Raw genomic sequence first — 12174 nt, forward strand, 5'->3', positions numbered from 1 at the left:
TCCACTAGATAGGCTTAGAAGTATTGAAGACAAAAATAGAGGATTTGTGGTCATTAATTTTCTACCGAATGGCAGCCAAATAAGTATCCAAGGTGAGCCAAAAGGCTTCAGCTTCCTCAATGCAAGCTCTCCTAGCAAGGGTTGTGTTATTAACAAACTGGAGGTGGGAAAGAGTGGGCAAACCATTTCCCCATTGCAATCCTTGAATTAGATTTTGGGAAACATGGAACTTGATAAGTCTACCAAGTCTGTCATCCATAATGATAAACAAATAAAGAGAGAGGGGGTCCCCTTGGAAAAGACCTCTAGATGCCCCAAAAAGCTCCTACAGTTCACCATTAAGAAGGATCAAGAAGGAAGGAGTAGTAACACAGCTAAGAACCCATCTAACCCATTCCCAACTAAAGCCAAAATCTAGAAGAATTTTCTGCAAGAAATCCTAATTGACTCTCTCATAAGCCTTAGTCATATCAAGCTCAATGAACATTGACATTCCCTAGGAGTACACATAGAGTGAATAGCTTCAAAAGCAATAAACACCCCATCCAAAATTTGTTTTCCCACCATAAAACCCCCTTGTTCCTCAGAGATAACCATTGGAAGCTAAAATTTAACCCACTCTACTAGGAGCTTAGTAATGATTTTATAGACCACATTACAAAGAGAAATGGGCCTAAAGAAGTCTAGCTATTTAGCCTCTTTCTTCTTCCAAATAAGGACTAAGAAAGTAGCATTCAAGGCTTGGAGCATTCCTTTTTTGGAATAGGACTCCTAAACCACATCCAAAAGGTCATGATTGATAATATCCAAAAATTCCTAAATAATTCAACAGGGAAGCCATCAAACCCAAGAGCTTTGCCTTTTCGCAGGCTAAAGACCACCCCTTGCAAGTTAGACATACAAATTGGCCTCATAAGAGAGTCATTCATCTCCCTAGCCACAACAAAAGGAATACATGACATGATTGTGTTCTCCTCAATCTCTACTGGAGGTAAATCATTTGAAAAGAGAGTAGAGTAAAAGTGAATAGCTTCCCTAGATATAGCTTGAGAGGAGGTCAGATGTGTCCCATCAGAAGTAACAAGAGAAGAAATGTAACTCCTGTTATGTCGAGTGTACACAAATTTATGGAAAAATATGGTGTTCTTGTCCCCTTATTGAAGCTAGTCAACTTAAGTCTTCTATTTCCAATAAATTCCTTCTCTAATATCCCACTCAGCTAAATTAGTAGAAGCTTGAGATTCTACTATACCAAGAACTTATAAAAAGCCCAAATCTCAAATTTTCTTGGTAATAACATCAAAATGATCTTGAACCCTTTTCTTCATAATGTGGATATTACTAAAACAATTCATGTTTCAATGATTTAACTTCCTTTTAACATACTAAATTTTTTTAGAGAAGGAGAACATAGAAGTGCCATAGGCAGGGCCTCCTTTTCTCCACTAGTGAGCCATTAAGTCATGAAGAGAAGAGTCTCAAAGACACATTAGATGGAACTTAAAAGGAGGCTTCTCGGGGACAACAACATAACTAGTTGTGAGCTTGATAGGCTAGTGGTCAGAGCTTCTCCAATCAAGAACTTCAGAAAAGAGAGACAAAGAACCACAATTCCAAGAGCAAGAAACAAGGAACCTGTCCAAGCATTTTGACATGGCATCATTTCCACCCCTTTGATTGTTCCAATTAAAGATCCTATTAAGAGGTTTGACATCAAAGAGATGTAATATATCAATATTTTGTTGAAGAAGCTTAGAAGAAGGAGTCAAGCGAGCCAACCCACCCCTCTTCTCCTCTAGATTGAGAATAGAGTTGAAATCTCTAATCACAATCTGAGGCAAGAAAAGATGACAAATACTGACATGCCTAATATATTCCCAAAGCTTGAGCTATCTAGGGAGATCAATAGGAGAATACACATTAGTAAAAAGAATCATCTCTCTAGTTTCTAGAGAGGATGCGACCATTGAGAGACATGAGAGGCAAGAGACCCAATAAAGTGGCATAACTTTCCTAGGATACCAAAAAATGCCAGAGCTGCCAAATGCACAAACACACTAACATTGGCCTAGAAACCAAAATTTAGGAGCACATCTAAACATGGAGTCCACTGAAAGCTTGGTCTCCTAGATACAAAGGATATTTGGAGAATGATCAACCACCACCTTGTTAATAACCTTTTGTATGGGGATGCTATTCAACCCCCTCACATTCCATGAGAGAATAATCATTGAGTAGAGTGGGGAAAATGATCATCCAAGGTCATGAGAACCCCAGATTCTACCAATAAATCTCTTGCAAGTTTAATTTTTTCTTGATCCTACTTTCGCCTAACTCTTGAGGGAGCAGCAAAAGAGACTTTCTTAAATGGTCTTTGCATTAGGCCCAAAGCAAGAGAAGACCCCTTTCCTTTACTAGAGGCAAACACATATTTAACCAAATATGCCAGAAGAACATCACTTTCCTATGGAGTAGGAGAAACCACAAGGGCACCAGACTCTGGGCCAATAGAAGTTTCTAACATTTGTTGAACTACAACATCTTAGTTGCCACTAAGAATAGAAGTCCTCCCCTTTGAGCCAGTAGCCACACATTGAGCCTCTACAGGAATTCTATCTTCTATGGCAATGTTGTCAAGAACCTCAAAATGATTGAACCTTGAGTTCACTTTCCAATCTAGATGAGATCGCTTCTAACCTTGCCCCTTAGCATGGTTTCAAGCTAGGATAAAACCATCCTTATTAGGACTAGTAGTATTGAATGGCCCTTACCCCTGACTTGAAGTGTTGATACAAGATTTCCCTTTACCTATACTATTAGTTTGAACATTTCCTTTTCCAATACTAATAGTTTGACCATTCCCCTTACCATCATTGGCCATCGTTGGGTTAGAGAACCCACTAGGGGTACCATTGCCTTTGGAGGCTAGAGGGCATTGGCATTGTAAATGACCATACACACGAAAAATGCGACAATAGAAGGGAATAGATTCATAGTCTAGCTATTGGATCCAAGAAGAAGAGCCTACGAAAATTTTGAAAGAATCTAGAAAAGGATTATTTAAATCAATTTCAACACAAATATGGGTATAAGAAATAACCTTTTTGTCCAATGATTGATGTGCTATAGCAGTCAACTTTCCAAGTATAGTAGCAATCTATCACAAGATATCCTCATGCCAATACTCCAAAGGAAGCCATGGCAAATAGACCCAAATAGGAACCCTTGAAGGAAGATCCTCAGCAAAATTGAACCCCGTATGCGAGGGTTTGACAAAAAGACCTAAACTGTCATAAAAATAAGGGCCTCCCTCAAAGACTCAGTTCCAATCTGACATGCAAGAGAAATTCACCAAAAAGTAGCCATTACTAGCTAGCATAATATACATATCACCTTCCACTTGCCATGAATGATGAATCTAGGCTTCCAGAGCCAATAAGGAAATCTAGATACCAAGAAACTTGCATATCAATGCATGTGTGCCCAAATAGTTGACATCTTTGATTACTACTTTTAGAGGGATAACTAGCATAGGTCGATCCTGACTACATAGAATGTAGCCATTAACTTTATTTAACTTCAGGTGCTCACTAACATAAAATGGCTCCTTCTCTTGTAACCTCACCCTGGGAGAAGATCCATCACAAAAGGAGGCTCTAACAAGAATGAGACTCCTAGAGATCCTACTCGCAGCCATAAGAGCCCAGCAAACAAATGCTGAATTAGGATCAAAGCAATCTCAAATTTCTACAAAAAAAATCATAAAACCTTGTTGCCATGCCCTAGTCACTCCAATTGCTCAAAGAGTGTCTTTTGGAATTTTTTCAATGCTAGATACACTTGTAAACATAGAAAAGTTTAATTTGTTAAGGAATGAAACTAAAAATAAATAAAACTAATTCCAAAATATTTCAAAATATTTTAGCACATTCCTTATTTAAACCAACTAAAATCATCCTCCAAAAAAATCTCCATTTTTCACTAGAATCAATTATCAACAAGTTTGAAAACTCAAAAGAATTGGTAGGAAAGAAGAAAGGGTTTCTATTAATTTGGCAAAAATATTCCAACTAAAAATCCAAAATTTCCCGAACCTGATCTCAAACTAAATGTTGATTTAATTTTTTAGAAGAAGGAGAGATTGCATGTAGATTTTGATATCATGTGGGAGTAATAAATCCACTTCAAGATCTGTAGACAATTATAGATCCCCACAAGAGAATTTAGTATTTTATCTGTCATTTATAAACCTTCACATGAGAAATCAATGTTTTATTGAAATAGATTGAAATGTTGTTGAGATGATTATTGATGTACAATATTTTTCCTTGAGAGGGAGCAACAATGAGGTGTATGTATAAAAATAACTAATTTTCAATGATCGACACAAATATTAATATAGGTAAACAATAAAATATTAATAAAAATTGTACTCGACTTCTTAATTATTAGCCTAAGTCATACTTATATTTGTGAATGAATATTAAATTATCTCAACACTTTCTTCTGGAGGTGTCTATCCTCCATCCAAACTATATAAGTTTGACTTTGTTTTGTCTTTAGTGCATTTTGGATGGAGATTAGGCTATCCCATTTTTTCTTGCCATGTCAACAAAAGATATTTATAGAAAAGTATATATCAAAGCATAATAGATGAGATTTTTTTTGGTCAAATGCAATAGATGCATGCATACCTTAATTTTGGAATGTATGCAAACTATAAAATTGTAAATATGATACTTTGAAAATTGACATAATGCATCAAAGAGTTTTCATCCCAAAAAATTAAATGAATGGGAGGATATTCATTGTCTTCAACATAATCAGAAAATCATAGAAATAAACAACCTAAAAAGTAGAGTTACATATAATATAACATATGGTGTTGGATATAGTGTCTCAATTTATCTACATTTGAAAAATAAATTATTTTTCTTTTATAGAAATTAAAATCATGTGCCAATAGAGTTTAATGTCTCTTTTCAAATTTTTCTATGGGAATTCTATTTGCCACCATGGCCAATCCAACACTCCATGCATTGTTTTATCTAGAGTTGCCTTGCCTCTAACTCATTCTTCTTTTGTATTTACACTTGTTTCCTCAACAAACATAGTTACATTAGGGAATATATTTGAAAATATTTTCAATATTATAGAAGCTTCAAAATATCAATTGGATTTTTCCTTGCATCAATATTTTATATAACAATGGGCATCATCTCCTTTTTTTTCTACCTCACATCCTAATATTTTTTTTTTTCCTTTTTATCTCTAAGAGACTAAAGCCAAGATTAATTATTAGTGTGTGTTGTGATTAATTATTATTATTTATTAATCTCAAGTAGACTTGAACCCAGGACCTCCCAGATAAGAGGCTCACAATTTGTTGTTGTTTTGTAGGCTCTTGCCTCCTAACATCCTAATTTTGTGTCCCAAGCAATATGACATATTGTGAAGTAAACAAAATGTCCTTTGAACACTTTCTATAACTATCAAGCTTGCTTTCAAGTTATAGTTTTTCCTCTCTCTCCCTCTCTCTCTCTCTCTATCTAGAGAGAGATAGAGAGAGATCCATTTTCTTCTTCATCCCTCTTATTCTCTCTTCTCAATTCTACCACTCCCTCCCTCCTATTTAGTGTTTAAGATTTTATTAAAATATTTGCTGACATTAGAAACTAACATATATGTGGAAAGGGTCTTGTCTACTATTTTATATCCTTCTTTTTGAAGTTCTCTATAATCTATTCAAAAAATCTGTGTATATTTTCTCACATACTCACATATTTCCCACCTTGATATCTCTTCACCTCTTTCTTTCTCCCTCCTTCAATATCTTTCAATTTTATCTCACCATTGTAGATAATTAATTAGGTCCTCTAGCTAATTTATCCACTTAATTTATATTTAGGTTCTTTTTCAATTATTAAATTGGGGTACTAATATCTTAAATTTCCATTCATCATGATTGCCACATTTGGCTAGTTAATTTAATCTTTCTTTTGGGTTTACCCTAGGAATTTTACTCCTCATTTTCATAGGTATCCATTTATTCAATTGTAACAAATTAGTGGGAAAAGTGGATTGATGTAAGCTGGGTTGCTTGCTTTGTCCTTTCCTTTCCTAAGAAACCATTAGGCTCTCTTCTTATCATATTTGGGCTCCCCTTTGTTACCATAACTTCAAGAGGATAACCATTCTGCCCTCTACACTTTACTCTATAGTTACACCAAGGTTTTCATACTTGCTTCCTTCCTAGGGACATCTTCCTTAATCCTTCAAACTCATCATTTGTTTAGGCTTACTCTTCTTGCCTTCAGCATGGAGTGTGGAGTACATTTTAATGTTTTTTAGGCTATCCCTACCCTCCTAGACTCATTTTTCACAAGTTTCCTTATCAATTTCTTCAATCTTGACAAAACTATCCTAGAAAGTCCTAATAGAATTAGGCCTCCAAAGTTAGTTTTTGGGCTAGAATTCCAAATTTTTCTTAACAATGCAGAAAAAAAATCTCAGATATGGATACCCTTCTAGGAAAACTATGATATTTTGTGGGTCTCAGCTTCCCAACCTATCCATAAACTCTTGTGCTATTTTAATTCCTAAAAACAAGGGTTTTCATTATTCCCAAACAACATTCATTAGGGTTTGATAAAACATATCGAAAACTAGTCTTGGAAACTTCTTCTTTGGCACAAGGATTCCTCATATATCCATCCTCATTCTTCAGCTCTCATATTGATGTCTTTAACACATTCAATCTATCAAATCCCACTTGCTAGCACTATGACCACCTAGCCATGCATCTAAGGCTTGCCTAGGGCATCACTTTAAAAATAATTGTCAAGATTTTGTAGGCCTCTCCTTTTCTATGTAGATTTTACAAGGGTTCCACTTCCATATCTCTAAGAACCATGATGATTCCACAGTGAGGATTCCTAGGGGAGACATTTTCACCAAAATTGTCAAAGTAAAAATAATGAATATTCTATGTATAAAGGATTTCCTAACTATGCACAAATAAACTTTGATAAAACTAAAATCTAAAATGAAAAATTCTTTAACCACATGAGTAATAAGAATAAAATACAAAAATGAGCCTTTAAATCTATTAATTCATACATGCAATCAAGAAACTAAAAAAATATCAAATTCTGAACTATATCTTGTGGATCTACTTGCAAAAATTTGCTTATTACAACTTCCAACCCTTAGAATGGGTTCATTTCATGGTTTTAAAATTTTCCCAAGAGGTTGCACATGGTTAGAATAAATTTCAACCATTTTCTTGTGCTATGCAACTTTCATGTGAAAATGTCATCAAGCAACTTTTTAAAGTTGCTAACAACTTTGACTACCTTCATTTGGGAACTTCCAAATATGTCCACTATAATCCATTGATGATGTCTAGGCATGATTTATCCTTCAGAGAATAAATTTACATATTTTTATCCATTTTGACCTATTTGACAACTTTTGCACAATTTGCATCTTTTTGACATCTTTCCCCAAATTTTGCCAAATGACAAGGTATAGTCTCCAACCTATGAAAAAGGATGGAAAAACATCATAGAAGATAAGATGGCTCAAAATCACACCTTTCTTAGGTTTCTAGGGTATAGGACCCATAACCCCAGTTTAGCTTCCCAACACCCAAAACACAAGTAAGAAAAATAACTAGAATGGATTGAACCTAGTCAAATCCATCTAGGAGTAAACACATCTGACCCTCTATGGTCCTAAAATGCACAACTAACTTGGATAAAGTTAGTAGAAGACAACAACCCAAAGTGTAGAGTTAGGACTAGGAGTTAGCCTAGGTGCTCTTGCACCATACTCCCATGAAAAAAAAAGTTAAATCCACCCTTCGACTGGAAAGCTAGAGTCTATGCCCAACTTCTTGAAGTCTACTTCTCTGATCCAAGTAGCCTCTACAACATCTTTTCCATGCCACTTGACAAGATGTTCTAATAAGTTGAAGTCCTATCTTCTTGTAGATCCTAGAGTCAAGTACATTTTTAGTTTCCTTAGGTAGTCAAGGAGTCAAATTAAGGTCTTCCACATCTTGAGTGAACTCCTTAAGCATTTGATCAACATATGGAGTAGGGCCTTTATACATAACTAGATTAGCAACATTGGAAATTGGTGATAACCTAATGCCTTTAGGAAGTTTCACCTTGTAGGCATTGTTACAATACTTAGCTAGTATTTGGAAAGGTTCCAACCTCCTCATTTGAAGTTTATGAAAGACTCCCTTATATAATCTTTCTTTGTTGAGATGGACCACTACAAGATCTCCAAATTGGAATTGCACATCTCTTTTATTATTATCCACCCTCTCTTGAGTTTCTTAGCATTGTCAGCTAAGGTTTTCCTTATTGATTCGTGGATTACCCTCATAAACTGAGAAAATTCCTCAACATATCCATTTCCTTGTCCACCATGATTCAACTCTCTTTGTTCAAACAACCCTCTAAGATTTCACCCATAGACAGTTTTAAAAGGACTCTTACCAATGGACATATTCACTGTATCATTATATGTGTACTCTTCTTTCCCAATTAGTTGATCCCAAGCCTACCCATATTCCTTAGTAAGAAACCTCAATAAGTTTCCAAGACTCATGTTTACCACCTTGATTTGGCCATCAATCTAAGGGTTCAATATCTACGTCTAAAAGATAGATTGGTGCCTAAGCTTTTCCATAAGGTTTTCCAAAAATGTATCATAAATTTGGTGTCCCTATCTGAAATAATACTTAAAGGCAAGCCATGGATTGTTACCACCTCTTTAATGAACAAGTGTGAAATCTCACAAGCATCATGTACTATCCTGCAAGGGATAAAGTGTGCCATTTTACTAAATCTGTCCACCACAACATAAATGCTATCAAATTCTTGTGTTGTCCTTGGTAACCCTACAACAAAGTCAATTCTTAAACACTCCCATGACATGATAGTATTTGGTAGGGGTTGATAAAGGCTTGCATTGGCAGATGTGCCTTTTCCCTTTCAACATTACACACAACACTTCACATATTGTCTAATATCTCTATTCATTTTAGGCCAAAATTAGAACCTAGCAACTAGTTCTTGTATCTTATTGATTCCAAAGTGACCACCAAGTGCCCCATTATGTTTTTCTTGGACCAAATTCTCCCTCATTTATCCATTAGGAACACATAGTTGACTTCCATTAAAAAACAAATCATTTTGCAAAGTGTAGTCATAAAACTCACTATGGAAATTATTCTTGTACTCCTTACATACCTTGTAAATTTCTTCAAAATCCTCAACATCAACATACATGTCCTTGAAGCTATCAAACCCAATGCCCTACAACTTAACCTCTTGCACTACTGGGAGTCTCCTGCTTAGGGCATCAACTGCATTATTTTGGACTCCTTTCTTATGCTTGATGTTGAAGGTGTAGGCTTATAGATATTCAACCCATTTCATTTGCAGGCTACTGAGTTTGTCTTGGGAGTTGAGGAAACAGAGAGCCTCATTATTAGAATATACCACAAACTCCTTTGGAAGTAGGTAATACCTCCACTTCCTTAAAGTTTGGACTAAAGCATACAACTCGAGGGCATAGGAAGAGTCCTCCATCTTTGCATCATTTAGCTTCTCAATATGAAAAACTACTAGCTTCTCTTCTTTGCTTAGGAAAACCCCAATTGCCACATTGCTAGAATCACACTCCACTGCGAAGATCTTGTCAAAACTAGGTAGAACAAGAATATGTTGAATTTCTATCCTCTTCTTGAGGGTCTCAAACCCATCATTTTATTGAGAAGTCCAATTAAACTTTATCTTCATTCCACCTTTGATAGTGTCTAACATAGGAGCACAAGTAGAACTGAAATGTTTGATAAATTTTCTATAACATTGGGCCAGACCATGAAATTTTTTCACATATATAGAAAATTTGTGAGTTGGGCATTTCAGGATAGGTTGCATGTTACTTTCATCCATCTTAATGCTCCCTTGAGACAAGAAAAAAACTCAAGGTTCACAAGCTCTTACTTCATGAAGTCACACTTCTCCAAATTTATCATTAGCTTTTACTCATGCAATTTCTTGGAAATAATTTCCAAATGTTTAATATGCTCCTCTTTAGTTTTTCTAAAAATCAAAATGTCATCTAAATAGACAACAATAAACTTACTAGTGTATTCCTTCAATACCTCATTCATAAGCCTCATAAAGGTAGATTGAAAATTTGATAATCCAAATGTTATTACAAGCCATTCATACAAACCTTTTGTGGTCTTCAAGGCTATTTCATTCCCTTCCCTTATTCTAATTTGGTGATAACCTCTTTTAAGATCTATCTTGGTAAAGTACTTTTCATCACTTAAATAGTTCATTAGTCTTCAATCCTAGGTATTGAAAACCTATACCTAATGATGATCCTATTTATGGCTCTTGAATTAGTACAAAGTCTCTAAGTTCCCCGCTTTTTAGGTGCTAAAATAGTAGGCACATTAGGAGGGCTTATACTTCCTCATTTTTCTTGGTAATTTCCTCATTTTGTTGAGGGATCATTTTATAAGAAACTTTATTAGGAAGGGTGGCTCCTGGAATGAATTCAATTTGATGGCTAATAGGTCTTTTGGGAGGTGGGGTAGTAGATTGTCCATCATAAAAAATATCCTTGTATTTTTCAAAAAATTCTTGCACTTCTTTAGGTAGCTCTATTTTCTTTTCTACCTTATCAAAAAAATCTTGTTTAGGGTTCAAAAAAAGGGAAAACCCTACTCCTTCCCCTTCCTCCAAGGTCTTCTAGAACTTCTTTTCACCCATGATGAGGACATTAGGACTTGGAGATTTCACCTCTACTTATTCTATCTTGAAGGAGTATGCATTCTTGGTTCCATTATGCATTACTTGTCTATCAAATTTCCATGGTCTCCCTAGTAGTAGGTGACATGCATCCATAGGTATAATGCCATACAAAACCTTGCCCTTATACCTTCCTATTGAGAATTCAACCCATGCTTGTTAAATTATGAGAACATGTTATCCTTTGTTGAGCCATGCAACCTTGTAGGGATTACTATGTGAAATTATTTTCATGTTCAATTTGCTAGCTACCTCCTCTAACATGATGTTATCTATGGAACCTCAATCTATGATGACCTCACCCACTTTTCCCATCATCCTATACTTTAATCTAAATAGGGTTGTTCTTTGGCTTGGTTCTTCTTTGATAGGCTCTTTAATCAATATCCTTCTTATCATTATATTTTCCCCTTCTTTTGATTCTAAGGGTACCTTAGAGGGTTTGTTGCTATCACTATGCTTTCCATCCCTTCAATCCATTCCATCACAAAGTTAGGGTCAATCTTTCCACTAAACAATTAAACTCCTTCTAGGGCCTTTCCAACCAATTGCTTGATGGATTTTAAGAATGGTTCTTCAAATAGTGGATGGTCTGGTTTAGGTATAATTTCTTCCTCATCAACCTTTTCCTTACCTTTATTGCTAGTTTCTCCTTCTTGGTCTATCTTCTTAGTTGCCTCAACAACTTCCTCTAATTTGGTCTCATCTCCTCTAAAGGTTTCTCCAAAAGCCTATTCCTTTCCTTTTTCTCTTTCATCTCCTTAGCAAGTTCTACATTGGTCACCTTTTTCGCTTGTCCTACAGACTCTCTAGTATATAAAGACATGCCACTAGGCCCAAATTTTTGGTGGTTCTGGTACCAATCTGATGCAACCTAGATTGCTTGCTTTGTCCTTTCCTTTCATAAGGAATCACCAAGCTATCTTCTTATCCTAATAGGGTTCCCCTTTGTTACCCTAACCTCAAGAGGATATCCTACTCTCTACACTTCACTCTCTAGTTACACCAAGGTATTCACACTTCCTTCCTAGGGACACCTTCTTTAGTCCTTGAAACTCATGATTTCTTCAGGCTTACTCTTCCTATCTTCAACATGGAGTTTTGGGTGCATCTTAATGTTGTTTAGGTTATCCCTACCCTCTTGGACTTGTTTTCCACAGGTTTCCTTATTGATTTCTTCAATCTTGACAAAATTGTCCTAGAAAGTCCTAATAGAATTAGGCTTCCAAAGTTAGTTTTTGGGCTACAATTCAAAAATTTTCTTAACAAGGTGTAAAACCAATCTCAAATATAGATACCCTTTTGGAAAAACTATGAGATTTTGTGGCTC

This window comes from Cupressus sempervirens, chromosome 5 (genome assembly GCF_028749045.1).
Source record: "Cupressus sempervirens isolate cs-2001-9-10 chromosome 5, ASM2874904v1, whole genome shotgun sequence".
In the NCBI taxonomy this organism is placed as follows: domain Eukaryota; kingdom Viridiplantae; phylum Streptophyta; class Pinopsida; order Cupressales; family Cupressaceae; genus Cupressus; species Cupressus sempervirens.